This window comes from Zalophus californianus, chromosome 5, assembly GCF_009762305.2.
Source record: "Zalophus californianus isolate mZalCal1 chromosome 5, mZalCal1.pri.v2, whole genome shotgun sequence".
NCBI lineage: Eukaryota > Metazoa > Chordata > Mammalia > Carnivora > Otariidae > Zalophus > Zalophus californianus.
The window spans coordinates 45,403,589-45,430,955 of record NC_045599.1 but is presented as its reverse complement, the minus strand read 5'-3'; the positions used below and the strand labels follow the sequence as shown (position 1 = coordinate 45,430,955).

At 42.8% G+C, this 27,367-nt stretch overlaps 1 protein-coding gene and 1 pseudogene across 4 annotated transcripts in view; both read left to right on the top strand.

Annotated features, from left to right (window-relative positions):
* Positions 1-27,367, top strand: part of PDE4D (phosphodiesterase 4D) — a 1,508,086-nt gene that overhangs the window by 30,314 nt on the left and 1,450,405 nt on the right. The window lies entirely within an intron of this gene.
* Positions 6,733-8,182, top strand: LOC113928870 (annotated as a pseudogene).

Here is a 27,367-nt window from a genome sequence, read left to right as displayed (position 1 = left end):
CCTCTGAAATGGTTGCTCCTGGTCCTATGTCTCCATTGTCACTTGCCCACACTTCTTCAAAAAGAAAAAAAAAACGGGGGCGCCTGGGTGGCTCAGTCGTTGAGCGTCTGCCTTCGGCTCGGGTCATGATGCCGGGGTCCTGGGATCGAGCCCCGCGTCGGGCTCCCTGCTCCGCGGGAAGCCTGCTTCTCCCTCTCCCACTCCCCCTGCTTGTGTTCCCTCTCTCGCTGTGTCTCTGTCAAATACATAAATAAAATCTTTAAAAAAGAAAAAAAGCCTTCCTGCCTTCTCTTTTGGAATAATTTCTTAGTTGTATTTATCAAATCTTTAACTAAAGACAGAGATCAGCAGTAGAAGTAACTTATTTGTGGTGGCAATGAGGGCAAAAGTAAGTTTTCTGTTTTTCTTTTTCCCCTCTAACCTTGTCCTCCATCCCTGCTGGTTGAGGGCTGCTAGAGGGTCTCATGTGGAAGTCTGAGTTGCCCTTTCTCTGGGAGAGAATGAATTGACTGTTGTTGCATAGACCTGTGCTCCTGGAGCTGTTGCCCGGGACTAATGTTGAGGGAACACTGGAAAGTTGAAGGCTTGAGGTCGAACCACAGAGGATGTAGCAAGTGCTGAGCCCCCTGCGGGTGGTGCCTGCCGAAGAGACACTGTGACTTTCGGAGGCAGGGCAGACTCCAGTGGTGGGGTGGATCCTATGAATGACAGGGATGCCCACCATGGTGTGAGCCACTGGGTTTGACATTACACTTCAAGGTTCTGGGACCAAGACAGAGGATCTGAGCCGAGGCCCTTCTCCAAATGGGTTACAGAAGCTCCAGCATTCCTGTATTGGTGGATGGGGCATATGGTGGCCTGAAAATGACTGAGATTGGATTTCCTGTCAAGTCTAGTGGGCCAGGGCTAGTTAGAATTACATTGGGAAACTAAAGGAACACGACACTTCATGCACCTGGGGGCTGTGGAACAAATCGATAGTCAGTATATTTGTTTCAAAAACATAAGTAGTAAAAGGGCCCCTGGGTGGCTCAGTCAGTTGAGTGTCCGACTCTTGATTTTGGCTCAGGTTATGGCTGTGAGATTGTGCCTTGTGTTGGGCTCCATGTACAGCGGGGAGTCTGCTGGGGATTCTCTCTTCCTCTCCTCTCTCTCTCTCATACATAAATCTTTAATCACCCCACAAAACATAAGTAGTAGTTCCTGCCTTCTCCCTTCCACTTAGCATATGTAGCCAAGGCAAGGTCGTTTTAGTTTCTCACTCAGACCAGTAAATTAAGTTCTGTCGAGAGTTGGGAAAAGCCAACAATTCAACAAATGTTGACTCACTAACTACTCTGTTAGTCAGGTAAGTACTACCTGCTAGATCCTGTGAATATGAGGGGGAAAATGTGATAGCTTCCTTTGAGGAAGCAGGAACAATCCACAGCACTTATAAAGTATTAATGATATTAATAAAAAGTCTGTATGATCCATGGGGCTGGGGCTGGGAGGTCCACCTCAAAAAAGCACTGCAAAATAATTAACCTTCAGTCATGTTTCATGGGGGAGAAAGGGATGTGTTTAGACCCAAGGAATTGGAAGGCAATGGTTAGGAATCCCATTTCTGTTTATGCACAATGTCACTTCCCCATTATAAAGCATTTCATGTGAGAAGCAATTGAGTAGGCCAGGAATTAGCAAGATTATTTATTATGAATATCTGGAGACTTAGGTAAGGCTGATGTACTGAAGCTCATGGAATTTGCTAACTTGTTACTCGGGAGGAAACCAGAAGATCATAACTTGAAGAAAAAATAAAAATTACCATAGGAAGAAAGTGAAATCAGAAATCTTGAGGGCTCTCTTAAAGAAATTGAGGTAATTGGAACCCAGAGTCAACTGATATTGGTTAAGAGCTTTAATGAGCTCTGTGCTAGAAAAACAAATGAATATCAGCCTTTCCAAGGAAGATGGTAGGAAATAATCCTCTGATTATGTTCAAGTGGAAAAAATAAAGGCAACATCCCATGCTGCTCTTAAAGCCACTATGTCAAACCTTTTCCCCCCTCGTTTAAATTTAAATTTCAAACTTCTAAAAATGCCCAAGAGACTTTTTGTTTGAAAGTTTTGTTAATGAATGGATTCCTTTTGATAGAAGTCCAGGCAGAACCAGAGATAGTCAGAGAGACCTAATGGACCAGATGTGAATCAGAGACTGTGGTTTTTAAGAATTATGTAGGAATGTCATTCCAACACCAGGAGACCAAGGGTGGAACAGTGCAGGGCTCTGTGCAGTGCATTCCACAGTGGAGGCTAGAACTCTGTAGAGCCTGGGGTGAGTAGCTTGTAGCAGAGCAGCAAGTCAGGGAAGACCCCTGTCTTGCTGGAGAGAGACAGTGCTCTGGTTGGTACTGCACTGACCACTGTTAGAACTTGGGCACATGGCTTAGGTGTCTTGGCCTACGTCCTAGGATTTTTAAAATTCAAGAGCGGGCACGTATGAATATGGTACCAGGTAGCCTTTGTACGACACTGAACTCAGGTATAATTTATGCTTAGTTGTCTCCAATCCAGAGGTTTGCATATCCACTAAGAAAGAATCAGTTAAGAGCCAAAAAGGGGAATTTGAGGGATTCTAAGCTATAGGATCTTGTCTTTGTTGTGTGGCAATTGAACCAGAAGACGAAGAAGCTTATCTGCTCTCAAGTGTGTGCATAGGTGTGGGGTGCTGGGGAGGGGGATGTCCCAGGAAACCAGGAGAGGGAGTTACTAGCATAACTAAACCAACTAAAGAGCCTTAGAAGCATGAATGAGGATTCTTTCATGTGGCCATGATTTTCTTGCATTGTTCAAAAGCTATAAATTGAACCATATTCTTTTTTCTGTGGAAAAAAAAAATTAGTGACAGTGTTTCACAGAATATCTTTCAGCAACAACATCTCAGGACTAATTACTATTTTTGGAAATTGAGGGAAAGAGGCCTTGCCTGTATGAAGGATTGAAAATACACATAATATCTTGGGAGGACAAAGGCTATTGTTCTGTCATATTCACATACATGGTTTTGCTGTGAAAAAATTTCAAGCTTTTCAAAAACAGAATGCGTGGTCCCTGCAGATGAGGTCACATATAAGCAAAATGCAACTTTCTGTCTCAGCTAAGTTGTCCCTACTGAGGTCAGAGGAGAACCAGAGGGAACAGTGGGCTGAGACCCAGATGAGTGAAAAGTGAAGATTTTCAGGCAGGGCGTGACCAGCCCTGTCACATGCTTCTGGCATGATGAGGGGCTGACCACTAGATCCCACAATATGGAGACACGATGCCCATGATAGAAACTCCAACCAGAGGGTTGGAATGGGTTCAAAAGAGAACAGTTGGGGAAGTGAACATACGAAGTGAAGACAACCTTTTGAAGCTTTGTTGACCATTTATTATTACACCAGGGGAATTGCAGTGGAGCATTTTATGACCAGGGAACAGCCTTCTTTGAGATCTGGGTGTCATTGCTTTGGAGGTCATGGAGAGTCAAAGTCATTTGTGATTTAATCATTCAAGATGGTGCCTTCCTAGAAAGTTGACTTTCCTCAAAGAAAGTTTTTCTTATTTGAATGTCTTTTCTGATAAAATGCATCACGGGCTACAGTTTCAAAGCTAATGACATTTCCTTCCCATATGACCTTGAGTTTTACATTTACTGATTATAAAAATAAAAAGAGCTGGTTGGCTTGATTTGGTGCTGGGCAGGATCCCATAGAGAGCGTTGCTGCCTGAGAACCTCTCCACCCTTGACTTTCTCCCATTAGTTTCCTGAGAGTTTCACGGAGCGTCTGGTAACAGCTCTGGTTTCCTCCCCTGCCATGTGGTAACCCTGGTCTTGGAACACGTTGGCTCCCTGGGTGGTGGGTGGTGGGCAGGAGGGATGAAATCGTTGTGCTTCAGCATCCCCTTTTCCTGAGAGGACTTTCACAGCGAGGGAGTCTGTATTTTTAGAATTAGCATGTTCTGTTTCAGTGTTGTTAACATTCATTTTAAACCTACTATATTTAGTAAAGGTTTAATTATCCACGTAGGGAAACTAGTTTCAAGCTGTCACTTTTCGTTCCTTGCTCATCAAAACAGCCCCCTACAGCTGAGAACGGCAATTTCACCTACACCTGGGGAGGGCAACAGACAGGAAAAATGGCGCTGCTGGAGCTGGGTGTGCGCAGAGCAGGAGCGGAAGCCCCTCTCGGCGTCCCCCCGCCCTGCACCAACCCCCTATCTCTCACTGGGTCCTTACTGCAGCAACACAGCCTCTCTGGCCTGGGGCTGGTGGCGCTGGCTCTGTGTTCCAGTGCCGGCGAAGTGTCTTCCCTTCCTACACAGAAATCATGACTAGATTTTTCCCAAATGACACTCCGGTAACAGGATCTCTCTGGGCCATTTACAAGTATATAGGATGTTGGGAAGCTGTGCATGAAATGATGACATTTCTTGGAGTTTCCCGAGATCCCGTTCATTCCTCTGTTTCCTCGCTCACTTCTGGCAGGGCCTTCAAAGTTGGAGTGCTCAGTTGGGGCGTTGCTGGTGGATACGGGCATGGATGCGTTCGGTGCATGGAGGCCTCTGGTGGGAGATTGAGCAAGTGCCAACTAATGCTAAAAATGTTCTGAGACATAAATATAAGATGCTACACACTCAGTCTTTCAGCAAATATTTATTAACTGGTTGTGGGATAGCCATGGGGCCTGGAACTGGTTTAGTAGGAGAAATACAGATGAATATGTTTTTAAACATATTCTAATAAATGTATAATTACAGAGTGAGATCTCAGAAGAAAAGAAGTGTCGTAGGCCTATGTAACAAAGGAACCTCAGGTGATTGGGTCAGCGAAGGGAAGGATGCTAGGGCTGAGATCTCTAGTAGTGCTCCCCAGACTTACTGTGATGATGAGTTGCCTGGGAATCTTGTTAGAATGCAGATTCCTATTCTGAATCTGGGGTCTGAGGAAGAGACTGAGTTTCTGCACGTCTAACCATCTACTGCTGATGCTGCTGGTGCATGGATCACATTTTGAGTATCAAGGACTCTGAAGGGTAGGACACGACAAAGCACTGGGTGTTGGGGGAAAGGAGTTTCACAGGGAGGGACCAGCATATACAGAGTCTGAACAGTGGTTCTTCTCATCCCCCTTCTGGGGCCCTGGCAAAGTAACTGCTCCCTCCCCTCCCATGGTCAGTTCTTAGGATATGGGTCCCCCTGCCAGCATATTTCTCCCCTTTAAGGTGGCTCTTTGCATTCACTTGAAACTTTACCTTTTGTAAATACTGGTGCTTTTATTTAAAAGGACATACTGAAGATATTTTTCCACTGCTTCTTAGAATTTGCCGGAAAGAAAAAAGGACAGAAATACGAATGTCACCTTTGATAAAACTGAGGACGATCCCCCAAAAGATAATCTATGGGGAGAGCTGGCCATACAGTAAAGATCAAATATGGCTGCTGGAAGACTCCCAGTGGCGGTGTTTGCGGATGTAGATCTCAGACATGGTTGGCAGGAAAACATTTTCTTACATAGATGGCACTCTGAGGAGCAAAGCCAATGATCTCGGCTTTGGAATCATAGGAATGGCAGCTGTTTGTGGTGGTGGAGGGGAACCAGATCCCTTGGCCCTATTTCATTGCACAAAGAAATGGGAAAAGCAGAGGTGAATTAAAACATGTAGAAATGTCATTTTTGTCTGTCTCCTGGTGAGATGGGTGGACGAGAGGTGAATTATGCCCTGTTCTCTAGCTGCCCATATTTGTTGGCTGGAGAGAGAGGTAAAAGCTAAAATAAGTTGCATATACAGCCTTGTCATTACGAGTTTCTCCCCAAACCCTGGAGAATGCCTACTAGCCTGGAACTGCTCACCCCCTTCCCAACGTGAACCAGTTCCAAAGTCCAGGAAGGATGCATGTAATTGGAAAACGAACACACAAAAGGCAAACAGCACAGGTTCTATGTAAAGATAGTATATGACAAAAGGAGGGTAGGGGACATGGGATCTATATGGCAGAAGGGGATCCTCACAAGAACAAGGAACCACCAAGATGCTGAAAATGATGACTAAATACAAGGCTACGAGCTAAGACAACTTAATGAAACCATTGAAAGCAGAGCAGTTGAGAGCTTGCGGGAAAGTAATAGGGACCTGACAGGTGGGGATGAAACAACTTGGAAATCTCAGGAAGGAAGCAGAAGAGAGAAATGAAGCCATCCTTGAAATGCAAGCATACTGGAATAAACACAGGGGAAGATAGGCACAGTTGACATCACGGATGGATAGGCAAACAGGATTAAAAAAAGCAAGCACAAATCAACTAGAAATGAACAAACTTAGAATGGATTAAAGAGAATATGAAATATATGGAAGGCAAAAGAAAGGCAACATATGCATTATTGGTATCCTTTAAGAAGAAGCCTGGAGATAAGAGTAAAGTGCTTCAGGAAATAAAATAAGACTTGAATCTCCAAATGAAAAGGCTGCACTGTGAACCAGGAAAAACTGGTACACAATGAACAACACTGACACATTTCCAAGTTTTTCTAAATACTGGCCCTTAAAGACAGAAAAAATCTTCCATTTAGGCAACAAAAAGCAAACTATCAAAAAAGGGGGGGATCAAGCTGGCATTATAACAAAACAGACTACACATTGGAATATCAAAAGCAAGAGAAGAGAATCATAACATAAAATATGAGTACGAGAGTGTGTTACTTACCTGGACTCTTAGCCTGTCGCAGAGGGTAACCCGGACCCAGTGTCTGCTCCTGTCACCTGTGCCTGCTAAACTGCAGCTGCCATGCACGAGTGCATCTCCATCCATGTTGACCAGGGTGGTGTCCAGATCGGCATTGCCTGCTGGGAGCTCTATGGCCTGGACCATGGCATCCAGCCCAACAGCCAGATGCCAAGTGACAAGATCACTGCGGGAGAAGATGACTCCAGCACCTCCTTCAGTGAGACAGGTTCTGGCAAGCTTGTCCCCAGGGCACTGTTTGTAAATCTGTAACCCACTGTCACTGATGAACTTCACACTGGCACCTCTTGCTAGCTCTTTTACTCTGAGCAGCTCATCACAGGCAAGGAAGATGTTGCCAATAGCTGTGCCTGAGGGTGCTACACTGTTGGGAAGGAGATCACTGACTTCGTCTTGGACTGAATTTGGAAGCTGGCTGACCAGTGCAGGGATCTTCAGGGCTTCTTGGTTTTCCAGAGCTTTGAAGGCGGAACTGGTTCCAGATTCACCTCCCTGCTGATGGAACATCTCTTGGTCCATTATGGCAAGAAGTCCAAGTTGGGGTTCTCTGTTTACCCAGCCCCTCAAGTTTCCACAGCTGGAGTTGAGCCCTACACCTCCATCCTTACTACCCACATCACCCTGGAGCACTGTGATTGTGCCTTCATGGTAGACAGTGAGGTCGTCTATGACACCTCTCATAGAAACCTCTATACTGAACGCCCAGCCTACTCTAACCTTAACTGCCTTGTTAGCCAGATTGTGTCTTCCATCACTGTTTCCCTCAGATGTGATGGAGCCCTGAATGTTGATCTGAAAGAATTTCAGACAAACCTGGTGCCCTGTGCCTACATCCACTTCCCTCTGGCCACATACGCCCCTGTCATCTCTGCTGAGAAAGCCTACTGTGAACAGCCTTCTATAGCACAGATGACCAATGCGTGCTTTGAGCCAGCCAACCAGATGGTGAAATGTGACCCTCACCATGGTAAATACATGGCTTGCTGCTTGTTGTACTGTGGGGACGTGATTCCCAAATATGTCAATACTGCCATTACCACCATCAAGACCAAGCACAGCATCCAGTTTGTGAACTTACCCTCCATTGGCTGGCTTCAAAGTTGGCATTAATTACCAGCCTCTCCCCCTCCCCCCCCCCCCCCCCCCCCCGCTGTGGTACCTGGTGGAGAACTGGTCAAAGTACAGAGAGTTTTGTGCATGCTGAGCAACACCACAGTCATTGCAGAGGGCTGGTCTTCCCTGGACCACAAGTTTGACTTGATGTACGCCAAGTGTGACTTTGTTCACTGTATGTGGGTGAGGGCATGGAGGAAGGAGAGCTGAGGCCCATGAGGACATGGCTGCCCTTGAGAAGGATTATACAGAGAGTGGTATGGATTCTGTTGAAGGAGAGGGTGAAGAAGGAGAGGAATACTAATTACCATTCCTTTCAACCCTGTAGCTTGTCACACTCACAACTTTAGCTTCAACATTAGCTGACACACATTCAAGCTTTTTGGTTAGATTGTCTTCACTTTTTTTTTTTTTAAAGATTTTTATTTATTTATTTGAGAGAGAATGAGAGATAGAGAGCACGAGAGGGAAGAGGGTCAGAGGTAGAAGCAGACTCCCTGCTGAGCAGGGAGCCCAATGTGGGACTCGATCCTGGGACTCCAGGATCATGACCTGAGCCGAAGGCACTTGCTTAACCAACTGAGCCACCCAGGCACCCGATTGTCTTCACTTTTAACTGTCATCAGGTCTTACTTTTCCATGGGTACCTGTAAGATTTTCCATCATGTCTCAAAGTAAGGCTTTAAGAAAGAAAAAATGAGTACCCAAATTTGACCAAACATATGACCATAAAAATAAATGCTAATTGTCCCACTCACCTATTAAGAGACTTACATTTACAAAGAGAGTGGAATCCAGTTATGTGTGATATAGGAGATGTGTGTAAAATAGTGAAGCCCATAAAGGCTGAGGGTGTAGAGAGTTGGGCAGACCTTGCTGTAGCCTGAATCTTGGCCCCCTCCCAATTCATATGTTGAAGCCCTTAACCCCCCTCTATGTGGTTATGTATTGCAGATAGGGCTTTTAAAGAGTGACTAAGGTTAAATGAGGTCAAAAGACGGGGGCCCTGATCTGATCGAGCTGGTGCCCTTACAAGAAAACAAAGAGACACTAGAACATTGTCTTTGCCATGCGAAGGTGCAGAAGATAGAAGTCTCCAAGGCAGGAAGAGAGATCTTACCAGAATGTGTCTATGCTGGCACTCTCATCTTGGATTTTCTAGCTTCCAGAACTGTGAGAAAGTAAATTTTTGTTGTTAGAGTCACCCAGTCTGTGGTATTTCTTAGGGCGGTCCAAACTAATGAACATAGATTAAAAAGCAAATACCAATAGAGTGAGGGAGAGGGAGAGAGAAAGAAGCAATCATACTTATATGGTTGTATTCAGAATAAAAAGCATTACATTAGTAAAAAGGGCACTTGATAATAGTAAAAGATGGAACTCATGATGTAATTTAATGTGATAAAAAAGTTGTCATGGAAACCACAGTGCCAAAATTAAAGGAAACAGGAATAGACAGAAAAGCTTTAATAATAGAAAACTTTAATTCCTACCTCTTAACACTGACAGAGAAAGTAAAAAAAAAAGCAAGTAAGAATATGGACTCTTGGAATGATGTAATGAGTAAGATAGCTTTTATAGATACACATTAAGCCATATACTCAGAAAACACTATACTGTCCTTTGATGTATCATTAGAACAGTCACAAAAATTATAAGCTGTAGGGAAAATTGCATCTCAAGTAGAAATAGACAATATTCTCTGACAGAACAATGCAATAAAAAATTAATAACAAAGATAGAAGAAAAAGCCATCTTACCTTTTGGGAACTAAAGAACACTATTTAAATTCTTAAAACTGAAATTGCAGAATATTTAGAAAACAACAAAAATTAAAACAACATATTGGAGACAGATCTTGAGAAAGCAGTGCTTAGAGGAAAATTCATAGCATTAAATACTTATAATTAAGAATTAAATTAAGTGAATTTTAAACCTCCAATACCAGAATTTATAAAGTAATGTGCATTAGAGAAAATATAGTAAAACATTAATAAAGATAAAAGTAAGAGTTAATGAATTACAAGAATTTTTAAAATGGCAAAACGAAGTCTACAAGCTGCATCTGTATAAAATATTCAAACTGTTGGCTATACTTATTTTTTGGAATTAAAAAAATTTTAATTTTAATTTCAGTGTGGTTAACATACATTGTTATAGTTTCAAGTGTACAATATACTGAATCGACAATTCCATATATTACTCAGTGCTCATCAGGATGAGTGTACTCTTAATCCACATCATCTGTTTTACCCATCCCCCCATCCACTTGCCCTCTGGTAACCATCAGTTTGTTCTCTGTAGTTAGGAGTGTTTTTTGGTCTCTTCCCCCCCCTCCCCCTTTGTTCATTCTGTTTCTTAAATTTCAAGTATGAGTGACATCACACGGTATTAGTCTTTCTCTGACTTATTTTGTTTAGCATACTCACTAGCACCATCTATATTGTTGAAAATGGCAAGATTTCATTCTTTTTGTGGCTGAGTAATATTCCAGTGTGTGTATGTATATGCATGTGTGTGTATATATGCGTGTGTGTGTATCTGTGTGTATGTGTGTGTGTATATGTGTGTATATATATGCGTGTGTGTGTATATGTGTGTGTATATGTGTGTATATATGCATGTGTGTGTATATATATGTGTGTGTATATATATGTGTATATATGTGTATATATATGCATGCGTGTGTATATATATGTGTGTGTATATGTGTATATATGTGTGTATATATGCATGTGCGCGTATATATATGTGTATATATATATGCATGTGTGTATATATATGTGTGTGTATATGTGTATATAGATATGCATGTGTGTGTATATATGTGTATATATATGCATATGTGTGTATATATGCGTGTGTGTATATATATGTGTATATATGCATGTGTGTATATATATGCATGTGTGTATATGTGTGTGTATATGTGTGTATATATATGCATGCGTGTGTATATATATGTGTGTGTATATGTGTATATATGTGTGTATATATGCATGTGCGCGTATATATATGTGTATATATATATGCATGTGTGTATATATATGTGTGTATATGTGTATATAGATATGCATGTGTGTGTATATATGTGTATATATATATGCATATGTGTGTATATATGCGTGTGTGTATATATATGTGTATATATGCATGTGTGTATCTGTGTATATATGTGTATGTGTGTGTATATATGTATGTGTGTATATGCATGTATGTGTGTATATATGTGTATATATATACCACATCTTCTTTATCCATTCATCAGTCGATGGACACTTGGGTTGCTTCCATAATTTGGCTATTGTAAATAATGCTGTAGTAAACAGAGGGGTGTGTATGTCCTTTTGAATTAGTGTTTTTGTATTCTCTGGGTTGGAGTAAAATATACTTAACATAAATTTGCTATATTAGTGGCATACAATTTAGTGTGACATTAATTATATTCACAGTGTTGTACAACCATCATCACTATTTATTTTCAAAGTATTTTCATCACCTTCAACAGAAACTCTGCGTCTATTAAGCAATAGCTCCCCATTCTCCCTCCCCCCCAGCTCATGGTAAATGCTGATGTCCTTTTGACTCCATAAATTGGCCTATTCTAGGTATTTCATCTAAGTGGAATCATACAATATCTGTCTTTTTATGTCTGGCTCATTTCATGGAGCATGATGTCCTCAAGCTTCGTCCACTTGGTAACATAGGTCAGACCACCATGCCTTTCTATGTCTGAGCAATATTCCTTGTATGTATATATCCTGTTTGCTTATGCATTCATCTGTTGGTGGACACTTGGACTGCTTCCACCTTTTGGCTACTGTGAATAATGTTGCAACACTCGTTTATTTTTGCAAGGAAAAAGCAGAAATGGATGAAATAAGAAAACAAGAATTGAGAAATAATCTCAGAAAGTTAAAGGAGCTGATAGGAGACTTCTTTGGTCAACTATACCCCAAAATAAATTTTTTAAAAACTTGGATAAAAATATTTAATTTCTAGAAAAGGTAAAGTTCTAAGGTTGGCCCCAGAAGGGTCTGAAAACTTAAAGAGATGAATTATACTAAAAGAAAAGAAAAGAAAAGTTGGGGGCAGGCTGCCTCTCTCCACAACTACAAGGTACAATTTACAAGGTTCCCTGGTAAGCTCTTCTGATCTTAATGAGTTGATTACTCCATTGCTTTTTAAACTTTTCTAGATAAAAGTCACTGGTTTCTTTTCATGAGGTAAAGGTGACAAAAATCTGCCATGGAACAACAATAAAAAGAAAATTATAGACTGATGTCTCTTGTGACTCTCAATGAAAAGGTCTTCAGTAAAATATTAGCAAACAAGATCCAGAGTGACAATAAAAGAAAAATAAAACATGACCGAGTGAGGTTGATTTCAGGAAAGGCAGGTTAGCTTAGTATTTGGGAAACTTCCTGATAGAATTCACCACAGTAATGTAGTAAAACAGCAAAAGTAAAACCATGTGCTCATACCCATGACTGCTGTGTATCTTATAAAAGTAAAATCCATTATTGATTATGGAAAAACACCTCATAAAATAGAACTAATTTTAAGTCCCTATATGTACCTTACCTCCCAAATCATCTCACACTTAACAGGCAAATAATAGACATTCGCATTAAATCAGGACAAAGATGTCACTCTCATCACATTATTGAGCATTAATCTTGAGGTACTTGCTAACATTTTAGATTAAAAAAATGAGATATACAAATTGGAGAGGAAGAGGTAAGATAACCATATTTGCAAATAATATGACTGTGCCTAGAAAACAAAATTCACTGAAAGATCACTGCCAGAAGCAATCAGCAGAGAATGGAGTAGTGTGGCTTGATTAAAAAAAAAAAAAAATCAATAGTCCTTATCCATACAAACAACAACAGTTGGTGTCAGGATACAATGAAGGAAAGGACCATGTGTCTAGGGAAGCTGATCGTGAAGTTCCCACGGAAAAATAAAAGGGCAAGAACAGCCAGGGAAAGTCCTGAATCCAAACAATAATGAAAATGCTCTGCTGAACATACACTATGAAGCTAAAATGATTAAAGCACCTTGGTACTGCGGAAAAAATAGTTACACCAATGGGACACAAGAGAAGTTTCATTGCTTTTTGTGGATCACAAAAAAATTTGAAAACTCTTCTGTGTGTCTTATATAAATGTTCATAAAAATGTGCGTATATACTTGTGTGTGCGTAGAACAGTTTTGGAAGTATATTCAAGAAACTAACAGTTGTTGAGTGGCTGGGAGATAGAGGTGGGAGGGGTGTTATATTTCATCGTATTTTCTCGTCTAACTTTTGAATTTTCTACCATTTATGGTATTATCTCTTCACAGATGTTACTCTTTTTTTTTTTTTTTTCCGGAAACCAACATAGGATATGAATAAAGTAAAAAAATGTTGAGGGTGGGTATGGAATGATGTGCTTGGATCACTCCAGCAAGGGCTCTGACCTGCTGAACTCCCAGACCCAAACATCTTAAGAGAGACTTCACAGATTCATACTGGAGTGGACACACTGACAGTAGAGTTTCATCATTTTCCAAGTTTTCCCCCCTCTGGCCTTCTATCCTTTCATTCAGTCTCCATTTGGAGGCCAGAGAGTGCCTTGTTTGTGGGGGCTTAACCCTTACCTCCATGAACTCCACTTAGCTGAAGCTGGTGCTCCTATCCTGATAAAACCCAAGTAGTGGTCCAATAAACATGTAATGGGTGTTTTGCAGACACAGCTTGAAGCAAAGTCCCCGATGTTCCTCTTGATAGACTCCCGCCCCAATCCCTTTCTGTATGGAAACTCTGGAGGGGCCCACATCCCTGTCTGCTGGCCAATCTCCAAGACAAAAGGAAGTCATCTTCTGAGAAAACACTACAATTTATTTGTCAGCAGGAAGAATGCTACAAGTGTATTTGACTTTGGTTTTAGATGGTAACTCAAACATGGGTGTGTGGATCTTGCCCTTTACGAGTATTCCAATCCGCAAGGCCTTTGATAAGTAGTAGGGGAAGTGGCTAAGCTGGGTAAATTCCAGTCTCAAAGTTCCTTTCTTGTCCTGTCCCCTTTGGGAGAAGGCTGTGTTAGCTAAGAGTGGCAGCTGAGTCTTGAGTCAAACATTTGCTAAGAATCTATCACGAACACAGGTCCGTACTCGGTCCCTATGTACACATAGGGCTCCAGGGTGAGGACTCTCCCCGAAAAATGCCCTGCCACCAGTTCCTTAAATTGAAAATCTAAGGTGAGGAGAACTCAGAGTGTCTTCAGCTTGCCAGAGCAAGAGGACCTCTCCACGGCAGCAGGAATAAAACCTGACTTTCGACTTGGGGAACACCCAGAAAAGTCCAAGCTCTTGTGTGCTCAGTTTTGTGACTTTGTTTTTGTTTTTTCTTTTTTTTCTTTTAACAGAAAACAATTTGTTGCTTTAGCCGCCAGGCCTTTACGTTTGTTATAACCAACTGTGAAAGAGCCTCATTTCAGCTTCTTTCCTAAAATGGGTTAAACACCAATTAGAAACTTGCTCACATGAGAAAAATTACACCTGGATTTTTCCCTTTATATTGTGTTGATATGTCACTTAAGTTCTGATAGCCAAAGGTGCCAAGATAAGTGATCTGACATGTTTAATTTATTGTGTTCTTTACACAGTAGCAAAAATCCTCTTCCTGAAGAATCATTTTGCCTAAGTCTCTTTTCTTTCTCAGATCTACGGAGCTGTGCCCGCCATCGATTTCCCACAGCAGGTTATTCTAAGCCCTCACTGTCCTGTCTGTTTCCTCTCCTCCTGGCAACCTTCCTCTCTATCTGCAGAATTCCTGTTTCTCTTCAGCGCCAACTAGCTGTGTGGCTAAGAGCCAGTCGCTTGACTCTCGTGGTCTCTTTGTCCTGGGGGGTCTCGGAGGCAGGGTGGAGGTGTCCTAGGGCATTTGAAAATAAAGCAGCAGAAAAGCTTGCCCTTGAGGGTAACCTGCACGGGGCGGTTCTCCCCATGACTGAGGAAGGAAACTCGCCGGTGAGCAAGCTGATTCAGTGCTAACATTGTTGCCACATGATCCAGGGAAGAAACATGTCTCTTTCAAAATAGAAACAGATTTTTTTCCCCCCCAGAGGTACTCCTGCATCCATCGTTCCTTTCCTCTTCATACTGAATTGACTCCAAAATTTCAAATAGCACTAGAGGAAGGCATAAGATTTTCGTGGCTTCCCAAGAGCTGCATTTTTTTTTTTCTTTTGAGTGACTTAAGGATTTCTAAGTTACTTTCCAGCTTGGAAAATCATATGACCTGTGAACATGTGCCTTTCCTCAGCTCAAGAAGCCATTTAAAGCAGACTTATCTGCTTTATGCGGGCTCTGCTCACTCCCCTCGACAGCCATCTCTTCCATCTGAAATATTCTTCTTTGACATTTCTCACAAACCATGAGCCTCCTGGCTTCCCTGCCTGCGATGAACAATTCCATCTGGACTGGACCACTTCACGCAGCCTGGGAGCCTCCTTATCTTTAAGGTATGGGGCAAAATGTAGATGAGAGTAGCCACGGTGGTAGGAACAGTAGTATTAGCGGTAAGAACAAAACTAAGACTTGTGTGGTGACAGCAGCTCATGTTTGGTGAGCTCCTTTTCTGTGCTAAGCATTCTGTGTTCATTATCTTACTGATTCTTCACAACTACCTGGGAGGTGGGTATTATTATTCACCCAGTTTTTCAGAAGAGACTGATGCATAGGGAGGGTTATGAAACTTGGTTTTAAGATAGTGACTAGTGAAGGAAGGCTTGCAACGGAGGCCGTTTGACTTCCACCACCCACGCTTTTACCGCTGTTGAGGAATAGTTACCTGTGCTTGTTCGTGTTGTTTTTAAGCTGTCTGTCCCGTCTTTCTCATGAGACTCCTGGAAGGCAGGCCGTGTCTCCTTTCATACCCCGTCCCAGTGCTGTAATAATAAGCGAGTAACTTCTTGCTGCCATTACCTCTTAGGGGAAAAGAATTTTCCAGCTAGCTGTAACTGGGCCGTTTCCCTGATTCAGATGAATTTTCCCCAATAGCAGAGTACATGCCCCAGGCCACTGGGGGGATGTGGAAGGTTTTGAAGGTTTTGTTCAAGTTGTTTCTCTTTGCCATTTCATGGCCATACTTCTGAGTGTTTGAATTGGCTAATAGGGAATCTGAATATGAAAGATATGGACTGCTCACTTAGAATTATGTTAAGAGCTAATAAAGATTTTAGAGTCATTTCCAACATGATAAGATCAGTGTCCTGGACTGAGCTATTTTGGTACATCAATTTCAGCTTATTTTAATGGCCTTTGGCCTCCTGCTTAATGTCGATTGAGGCAACAGATTAATTCCCCATAAAGAGTGGCTTGTCATGTCTTGTTGCTTAATTCTGGGTTTTATGGAGAACTAGGAGAGATATTTATCGATTAAAGCAAATGACTGTGTTGTGTCCTCTAAAGCCGTTGGGGTCATTGTCTTCCTTTAGCATCTGCAAAACTTTTTATGCAAGCAAGTGATCAACAACTGTATCTTGATGAGAGTGGTGATGATTCTGGAACAAGTGTTAATTTTAGATGTCTTAAAAAAATCATAGTCTTGAGAGTAGTCTAGTTACTAAGTGATGTTTTGGTTGTATGATGTCAGAGGGAAATAAACAGGAAGGAACATTTTAATAGTGTAAAATTTCTCTGAGATGTTAAAGGTCGAAGAAGGCTGCAGTTGGCCACTCCTTTCTTTAAATCGAGATGCAACGTGGCACTTGGTTTCTTACTATCTATCTGGGTCAGGAAGAAGCTGTGACTCCTGTTGATTCTCCACCTCTCCTCTCATTCAGAAAAATTTGACAACTTCGGGTTTTACTTCTCTCTTTCAGTCTTCTGCCACTTTGGGAAAATGACTTTCTGCCTGTTATGTAAGAATAAGGCCTCCAAAGGGAGGAGAGGACAAGAGAAGTGACGGAGTTCGCGTGATTACTTCCTCGCCCTGGCCATGGGCACTGGCTCCCCACTTGTTGGTTTTCTGTTATCCTGACTTTGTGTTACACAGGTCTGTTGGATAGTGAGTAAGTACCTGAGTGATGGACGCTATCTGGGTTCCATTCCATTGTATGCCATCGGCCGACCTCACCTATACAATGGAGACAGTAGTACCTCCTGTAGATGGCTGACATGGGCATTGATGCTAAGCACCCGGACAGTGTCTAACTCCTACCGCATGGCCCCTGGTGTCTGTGATGATTGTTTTCTTTCCCTTTGAAGTTCTGGCTTCTTGGCCTATGATCTCTACCCCTTTTACTGTATTCTACATAATGTAGTCAGATGCGTCTTCAAACAGTGCTGCTTTGATGATGATGTTCTTGTTATTTTCTGGTTAAGAAAAAAAAAATTCGGGGCGCCTGGGTGGCTCAGATGGTTAAGCATCTACCTTGGGCTCAAGTTGTGATCCCAGGGCCCTGGGATTGAGTCCTGCATCGGGCTCCCTGCTCCTTGGGAGCCTGCTTCTCTCTCTGCTTCTTTCTCTCTCTCTCTCTCTTTCCCTCTGTCTCTCATGAATAAATAAATAAAATCTTTAAAAAAAAATTCACTGGCTTCCCACAGCTATGAAATCAAATTCAGATTTCTCATTGTGGCATTCAGGGTCTTCTATAATCTCACCAGGAACCCCTGGCTTTGACTGACGTTCTATCCTTCCACTGCTGAGGATGCTTTGAGTTGTTGCCACTAGGCTGATGAGCACCCAGGTGATTCTGAGAAATGTGGTCTCAAGCACATTTTGGGCAATGCTGCTTTAGTGTTAGCCAGCCTGCTCTGTCTACTGTATTGCTTTGCCTGTTTAATGTATACATGTTATTTCTCTAAATGTTATTTGCCTCAAGGGCAAGAACTTGGTCTTTGTATCTCTGCAGAAAAGAGTTAACATAGCAGTCCTCAGACTGCTAGCCTTGGAAAGGCCTGATGGCAAGGTTGGCTCTTGGCTGGTGTCTAGGAACCTGGTTCTCTCAGTGCTCTCAGTCCACAGGTAACTGATAGGTATGGTGCGTTGTGCCTAGAGTTTTGTGCACAAATCTAATTTATGCTTGAACACCTGCTTCCCTCTGGGAGTCTGGAATTTTTTAATGTGCCAGTCAGAAAGTACCTACGTGACCAGCAGTAAAAAACCTTGGGCACTGAGTCTCTCAGGAGCTTCCCTAGGCTGAATCCTTGTACACATGTTGCTGCATTTTTGTTGCTGGGGTTCGTGTTCTCTCTCTGACCGCTCATGGGAAGGAGAAAGCATAAGGAAATCTGTATATGGACTCCTCCAGGCTCACTCTCTGTCTTTTCTTATGATCTGGCTGTGTATTCTTACTATACTGCTGTATAAAATCTTAGCTATAAGAACGATAAGCTGAGTTCTGTGAGTTCTTGTAGTGAATGTCCAACTGTCGGGGTGGTCTTGGGTCCCTCGCCATAGTGTCCTTTCCAAAATAGTTCTTAAGACTAGGTGCTCAATAAATATTTTGTGATTAAGTGTCACGAGTCTCGTAACATTGCAGATGCTTAAACAATTCAAACTCTTTTCTTTGTACCATTTCCTGTTCATTTCAGCACCTGTAAATTGTATCTGTATATGAAGAGGCCAACATTTGTAATGCATGATAGATTCACTGTGTTCTTGCCCTATCTACCAAGAATTGTTCTGGTTTTGCTTATTCATTTTCTTTTCCTTCCCCACATTTCAAGCATGGTTTGATATTGCCAAACCAGTTCTTTTGGACTTTTGCGATGTAGAATCAAGGGGAGAGATGGAGGGACAGAAGGAGTGAGCTTTGGGGACCAGATCTGGAAGAGATGTTTAGCGGGGGGAATCTGAAGAAGAGCAAGCAGTGCATTGAAAGAGCTCGTGTGAGGTCAAGTCACCATATGAACAGAAGGGGGTTTTATGAATTGTTGCTGTGTACTAACCTCCCTATAACACTGTTTGAGAAAGGGAGAAAGAGAATTCGTTGTTTGGAAATTACTTCTGGATTCCTTCTGAATTGTTTTTCTCTGACAGTGACCCATGCCTAAGACCAAATCATGGTTCACAATTGAGGTTTTCAGTTTTTCATAGATTTGGCTTGAGGATAGGAACCGTTGCTTTTGTAGTTCTGAATTCCATGTCTAAATTCTCAGTAAGTTCTTCCTTCCTCCCTCCCCCTCCCTCCCCCCTCTTTCTTCCTTTCTTTCTTCCTTCCTTCCTTCCTTTCTCTCTTTCTTTCTTTCTTTCAAGTTCTTGATGACACTGAATGATTACTTCATTCCCAACCATTTATTGAATACTTTTGACATGCCAGGCACTGAGTGTGGGGATACAGAGATGAACAAAAAGAAGTCTTTGCCCACGTCACAGAGGGGAGCCTGACTTTCACACATGTATTTCCAATCCCATGTGTGAAATACTGGTGGGAGAATATGGAGCCCAGAGGAGAGCATTTCTCAAGCTTAGCTGAGCATCATTCCTATCTAGGCCTGATGCACAAAGAAAAGAAAACCTGGTCCTTACCTAGTTTCAGTAACTAGAAGCTAGGTTTAGAGAAAAATGGCATATGTGACGGGGAAGGAGGCCTCTAAGAGAAGGAAGGGCATCTGGGTTTGTTTCTGGAGCCACGGCCAAGTGTGCTTGCAGCAGAATTCTCTAAGGTCTAAGGTTTACAGGTCCAGAAATTTGATTAGGTTCGATTTGAATTTCCTGAGAGGTCATTAACTGCTTAGGTGAGGAGTCCTATTAATCAGCTAATGAGACTGATGTGTCAAGGAGAATGACATATTTCTGGTGACAAAGACCTCTGTCCCACAAACCACAGTACTCATCAGCTTGATCATCACATTCTATTCCAACTGATAGACCTTATGGCAAACCAGTCGATAACCAGACTTGATGAGCAAGAATCAGGGCTAGAGGAGTCTATTAAATGACCTGCATGTTTTATGCTGGGGTAAAGTGGACCATTCACATCTGTCTTCTGAATAGCCATGGCCAAAAGATGTTAAACTCAAAATCTGATGATCAAGACTCCTTTGCACCTGGGGAAAGCTTGAGTGAGCACAATCTACATTTGCCTCTATGGCCTCACTTTCCTATGATGATGTGAGTGATACGCACTCTTTTTTGTGTTAAGTCATTTTTTAAGGAGATGTGAATCTTTTTCATTGTACTATAAGACAAGTTCTGTTTCTCTGGCAGCCATTGACCTTAAAGTGACAACACATGTGTCCATTCTGATTATTACTTTTATTTTATTGCTATTTATTTATTTGACAGACAGCGAAAGAGGGAACACAAGCAGGGGGAGTGGGAGAGGGAGAAGCAGACTCCCCACTGAGCAGAGAGCCCGATGCTGGGCTCGATCCCAGGACCCTGGGATCATGACCTGAGCCGAAGGCAGACACTTAACGACTGAGCCACCCAGGTGCCCCCTGATTACTAATTTTAAAATAGTTTAAATCATGAGCCATGGAGGGTGTTCTGATGTCCATTTTGGGGGGTTTGGCAGAGGAGGAGCATCCCATAGTACCCATCATGCACCTGCAGGAGGAGGAGCCCAGACACAGGGACCACCTTACATGTCATGGTCTTGAATTTCACTGTTTACTTATGTTGTGCTGGTGAAGTGCTTAAAATTTATTTTTCTCATTGTCTAAATATCAATTTCAGCTGCTGGTCTTTACCTTTCTTTAGCGGCTGCCTACATGATCTCCATTCATTAGCATTAATAATTTTTGCAAATGTATTGGCACTTACTAACTTGGAAGTGCCACCCCTAGAAAAACATGCCGTGCAGTGGCTAAAATCATCACTTCACAGACTGCCTATGACTTTTCATGGGATATTTATCGATACTTCACTAAGTGACTTGCCCAAGATCACACACCTAGTTGGTAGTGAGGTGTCATAGCTTTGCAACTCATATTATTTTGTGTGTATATTATTGCATATTGTATTTGTATTATGTGCCAGTATCTCTGAAAGACAATTTATGTTTATTGAGTGCGGGCGTTTGTGTCGTTTTCTTTTTTTTTGTACTTTGAGTGCCTAGCGTGCAGTCTAGGGATGAAAAAAAGATTTGTCGGATAAATGACTACATGATACCAATAAAAAGGACAAAAACCTTAGGTTTTTTCCTTGGTCCTCATGAGATGTTGCTCCCACTTCATCACATAGAAAGAATAAAGAACATATTCATTATTCATTCAGCACCTGTTACGCTCGAGGCGATCTCCTAGGTGCTGGACTGAACAAAGGCAGTATGGGCGAAGCACTGTTGCAAAGATACAGAGACCATAAGGGAAAACACAGAAGTGACTAATGCACATTACAAGTCAAGTGCCCTAAAGGAGACACAAATGCATGACGATCGCACAACCGAGAAGGGAACTATCACACCTTGTGGGAGAATGAGAGAAGGCTTCTTGGGGGAAGTGATTTGACTTGAATCTTAGGAGCAGCTTCTGAAGCTCAAACACGAAAATCAGCTCATAGATTGGAAGGGTGGGGTGGGCAAAGGGCACAGGAGGAGATAGGAAGGTGAATGAGATTTGGAGTGCTGTAGGTGGTCTCCCTTAGGTGGCATTTGAGGCGCAGTGCATGTGTGTGGAGGGGCGTGGAGCAAGAATGGAAGGTCAGGGAAGTTCCTTGGCCATGTTGGCTTGTCCAGGCCCAGGGCCTTGCACTTGGTTCACTAACCTGTATGCTCTTCATGCAGGAGAGTGACCCTATAGGTTATTAGGCGGCAGGAGGCGGGCTGGTTTTGTAGGGCAGGGGAATGAGGCAGGGAGGTAAGTTGGGAGGGGATTGCAATGATTGAAGAACAGGTAGGGGGCAGTGAACCACCAGGGGGCAGCAGAGATGAGAAGGAAGGGGCAGTGTGGTAGCCTGACGATATGACGTGGGAAATGCAGGAGCAAGGAGCCATTAACAGCATGCATTTCCTACCTATCACAGCTTGTTAAGACTTGTAAACATTGATCTCATTTGCCTGTGAGATCCTACAGGACAGGGCCCATGTAATGCTCATGTACTGAAATGGACACGGCTGGTGTGTGGGAAATGCTTGTTGGATAAATGAATGGAAGTTTGGAGACTTGGTGTGGTAATGGCAGCTGAGTGTTGGTGGCAATAACATGTTTCTTTGGGGATCTGCTGGAATTTGGGGGTGTGTTCTGTTTTTCTGATGCACTTTCTGGAAACAGATGACAGAACTGGAGAACACTTACAAGCTGATGCTTAAGTGGGGATGAGATAAAAAGAGTGGGGGGTGGGTAGCATACTTGAGTTTAGAGAAAATCCAGTAACTTCGTTCAAAATTTCAGGTGAGCCTGGAGAGAAAGTGCAGCATGCCATCCATCAGGGGAGACAGGAATGTGGAACAAAGCCTGGACAGAAGGGGAGGACTGGGTTGGATGTGTGGGCGGTGTTAGCCAGTGAAAGCTGGAGGGAAGGAGGAGTAAGTAGCCTAATGAGAGGCGGGAAAGTGAGGAGTTGAGTGTTCAGGGTCTGGAGTCAGACCGCCTGAGTTCAAAGGCTGGCTTTCCTCCTGATTCATTGTGTGGTTTCAGTGACTTCACTTTCTCTTGACTCAATTTCCTCTTCTACACAGGGAGGATAGTAATAATAGCTGCATAAAAACATGTGCAGCCCTCAGAACATGGCCTGGAAGGTGATAAGCCCTCTGTAAGCATTAATGACTCTTCTTATCAAAACCCACTCTGTTTTCTGTAAACAGTTGGCATGTGATCTCCTTTCAAAAAGGAGGTTTCTGGGGCACCTGGGTGGCTCTGTCAGTTAAACCTCCAAGTCTTGATTTCCCCTCAGGTCATGATCTCAGGATTCTGGGATGGAGCCCCACTTTGGGGCTCAGCAGGGAGTCGGCTTGCTTCTCTCCCTCTGCCCCTCCCCCACACTTGTGCTTGCTCTCTCTCTCTAAAATAATAAATAAATAAATCTTTAAAAAACACACACAAACAAAAAGGAGGTTTCTACTTCACGGTAATTCTTATCCATAATGAGCACAGGGCTTTTTGTATTTGAGACTTAAGTGAATCAGTTCTGTTGACTTCCTGTTTTCTATTTTGGGCCTCAGCAGAACTTCCCATTCAAGTGGGACCAAGCAGCAAACACAAAGCTGGAATTTTCTGCTGAAGCTGATGTGCCGTGGGGATAGAGTAAGTTCATGGGGTCAGGTGTTTGTCTCGCCTCGCTCTGGAAGTGCGTCCTTCTGCTGGTCTGGTCTTTCCACCAAGGGGAGCGACCAGGGCTTGCTGTGGGCCAGTCCCGGAGCGTTAGTGCTGGACTCCAGGCTCCCAGAGCCTCCAGACCCACCGCTCCCACAGACTTGGACATTACAGCAGCCTCTCCCTTGGACAGTGCCTGAGGATAGTATAGTTTGGTTTATCTTCTTTAGGTTTTCTGTGAACGTTTTCTGTGTTAGTGTGAAAGGGTAAGGCAGGCAGACCTCAGTTTTTCCTCCCCTCCTCTCTCATTATTCTCTCTTTCTCTGTTTATAATTCCAAATTATGTTTTTTTCATTGTCTCATTGCTTCTGTCATAGTACCTCTATGGTGGTTATTGTAATCCCCATTTTGCAGAACATGAAACTGAGGTTTAAGTGAATTGTCCTAACTGGGCCAAGATCACTCACCTAATAACAACGCCGAGACTGAGTCCTCAGTCTTCTGTCTTCAGGTGTCGTAGGCTTGCTTTTTCTCACTACCGCAAGGCTTTTCTGGTGGAGGTTGGAGTGAGCCCGATGCTGACAGAAAGGAGAGGAATTGGTGGTTGGCCTGGGAATCCTGAACAGCTCTCATCCACCATTGAATCATGTGCCCTGATTAATAACATAGAAAATGTTAAGTAAATGTATTTCCACCCAATTCTTCACACACATAGGACTTTGAGTCTTCTCTGATGTCACAGACTTTAGGATGATGTGACCAGGGGAGTCATTGTCTGCATTCAAGGAGGAAAACTACACAAGTCAGATGTGGGACTGATGGTGGTTCACACCTGTACTCAGGGGACCTGCATTTCACCGTTGGTTGTTGAGCCAAGGATAGTAGCGCAAAGACACCTTCATTTCCCTGCTCCGCAAATCTTGGCAAGGCAGATGGGTGTGGGGAATCAGTTCGGAGTTGGGCTTGATGGTTCTATGAAGACTTTAATATGTAGTTAGTCCTGGAGGTGTCAAAAGGGAATTTTGGGATTTGTGGCCACGCGGCAGCAGCTAGCAAGAGAGCTTTGTGTCTTGGGAACAAATGAGAAATAAGGCAGAGGCAATGAGTGAGGCTCACAGAAGCCTTGGTTTCTCCTTTTACCTGGCGCAACTCTGGAATGATCCCGCTCATCCAGGGCTCTGAAAGGGTCCCTTTCATTTTGGAAGGGTCCTCAGGGCTATACGTGTCGCCAAGTTGTCCTGATAGACAGTAAACCCCAAGGGGCCTTCTGTGCCACAGCCTTGGGCTGGCACTTGTTTTCCTGACGTGGTCTGTGAGTAGTCTCCAAGCCAGAAGGTGCCCTGTCCTGAAGCAAGCCCCTCCCTTGGCCCCAGAAAGCAGAAGTGCATGGGTGGGTGGTGGTGATCTGGACGCTGGCCTAGGGCTCCTGGCCACATTGCTGTGAGATCCTCACTGATCTCTCTCTCTCCAGACTGACAGATGACAGGGAGTGAATGAGGGAAGTCAAATATTGTGGCAAGGAGAGGCTGACAAACCTGCGAATGGTCAGCCGAAGTCTCTCACTGCAGTGGGAGGCTAAGATGTGGGAAGGAAGCTCAGAAGTCTCAGTCCTAAGGCAAAGGTTTGAACAATGAAAAAAAAACCCCGGGCTTGACTGTGGTGGAGGTATGGGGTTAATATTCCCTGTAACTGTCTGAAAGGGAATGGGTCCAGAGACCCAAAGGGCATCTGGAGATAGAGGACAAAGGAAGTGATAACATAGTCTCATGATTGACCAGAGGCTATCTGGTTGCCAGGCACAGACCTCCATAGAGGGCTCCTACATCTGTGTTTTGTGCCCAAACAGCCAGCCAATATATTCTTCAAAAGCCCGCGACAGAATTTTTTGTACACTGAATTCTGTTTTGAAGGCACAAGGGAATATTACCCCTTAAAAGAACGTTAGGGGAATCACTTTGGAAAAGCAAAGAGTCATTTTAAGACATAGACACTCAACAATTGCTTTTGAATCTCTGGATTTTAATGCATTTGCCCAGAGTAGGGTTGGGCATTTCACCCTTCCACCAGGTGGGACAGTTTTTCTCTTACATAGATGGCCTGTAAAGTTCTTAACTGAGCATTGTAATGAACTATTTCCCAGCTATTTTTACTTTTGACGGTCAAGAGCCGGGGGTAAACGATTTCCTATAACAGAATTTAAACCACATGAAAAAGTGATTTTCTTTAAAAAAACTGTTCTTTTTCAAGGAAAGGCCTTCTCCAACAGCACTTTTGGTGACAGTTACCAAAGGACAATCCTACCAACAAAGACACTCAGCCTTTAAGTCTGGCTTTTGGAAAACTAACATTAATTCTTTTTTCTAAACAGGACACTGTGAGCTCAGTCATGTACACTATGAAGATAATTGGTGTGTGTTAGTACACTTTGTGCCAGATTTCATGCTTGTTGAAAGGTGATTGGAATCAAACCAGCATATTTAAAGGTCAACTGGTTGTTCTTAAACAGTGCAGAATTTTAACCCTTTCATAATCATGGATTGTAACCACATGGCCATTTTAGGAAAGAGAAGAGACTGCGGACTGCCTTTTAATTTCCTGACCTTTTTTTCTTAAATTTTTCAGAAGTTCTCAAGGATCTCTTGTGGAGGAAAAGGGTCTGAGAATGAATTCTCAGCTGGTGTTTGGAAATGGGTGGGATTAGAGACTTAGCTCTTTTTAAACTACTAAATTTAGGTCAGGGCTCTAATGGGACAGTGCACATCACATAAACCATGTCTAAATGTCATGTTGCAAGTTCTCTCTTTTTAATAAGTACCTCTGATTCACTAGTAAGTGCTAGTAATAACCCAGTCTCTTTCTTCCTACTTTTGAACACTTTTTTTTTTTTTTTTCTTAGCTCCTGGAAAAGCTTGGTGGAGAAACTGCTATGTATTCATCAATACGTACCTCAGCCCTTTGATGTTGACTGTGTTTCTGGGTAATTCACTAGGCTTTGGGGTTTTGATGCCTTTCCCCCAGGTTAAATGGTTTATCTTGTTGATTTTCAGAAGGGCTTCTGTGTACCAGTCTCTTTGTTGAGTTTTCCAAAATAAGGTCAGAGGCTCACCTCTCTCAAAAAACCTCAATGACTTTTAGTCATTGGGTGCTGAAACTTCTGGTTTTCTGGATTAGTGTCCTGGGGAGTCCTAGAAACTTTTCAACATTTCGTGATGAGGGTTCCAGTTTGCAAGCTACAAAAAACAATCTTTCTTAAGGAAAAACCTCTGTGAGACTGACATTGGATGTTTCCACACAAGAGTTTATGGGTAAAGGAAGGTGAAGTCCAAGCACTGATATATCTTGAGTTTGTGTGAAGTCTTGAAGTTGTAACTGAAGGCAAACTAAAGTCACCCTGAAAAATCAGAGTCTCACTTTGTCAAGAAGATAACTCAATATTCTTTTCTTTCTTGGTTACTTCATACTTTGCCTTTAGTTCCTTTCTCTCCATATTGTCCACAACTTTTGAGGGGTGAGACTGTGCTAGTTGCTTAAAAACTCTGATCGTCATTTGCCTCACCTGCAAAATGGGGATAACCTCACCTTCCTCAGTGTTACTGTGAAAATTAAATGAGTTAATTCATGTAAAATGATTGAAATGCCTGGCACAAAACAGACGCACAATAAATATTAACTCATTATCATTCTGGTTGCTGTAAATCTAATCTTTTTCACTAGTTGCTATGCAACATGGAGATGTTTGACCTTTCTTCCGTTTGGGGTAGTACAAGCCCAGGGATTGAGGTTAAAGCTGCTTTCTTCTCATCTCATCACCCTGATATTTATTGCCTAAACTCCAGCTGGAGGTTGGCTGGGAGGCATCATAAGCGAGTTGGTGGTCCTGAGCCAGAGAGCTGGGAGAGCAAATTGCCAGGGTGGTTTTTGAGGGAAAAGATGGGGAGCCAGACATGGTGGTGGGATCACTCTCCAGCCACTGAGGGGAATTCTGCAACACTGAAGCTGACTAAAGACTAAAAGCAAGAAGAGCAAGAAGGGGTGGTTTTCAGAAAGAGACCAGTAGATGGGAGCCAAGAGGGGAGAGCTGGGTAAATGTCTCCTCTGACAGCTGTCCTCTATGGTCACTCACTCCTTCTAGTACCCTCCCTGAGCTAAACCTCACTTGTTCTTGAACATTCTCTTTCACAGACATTGAGCTCTGGTTACCTCCATGACAATGTTGTTGTCATGTTCTTCTCTAACTCACTCTTCAAAGGCCTATAGTTTTCACCATTTACTAAGTTAATTCTACTCTATCACAGAC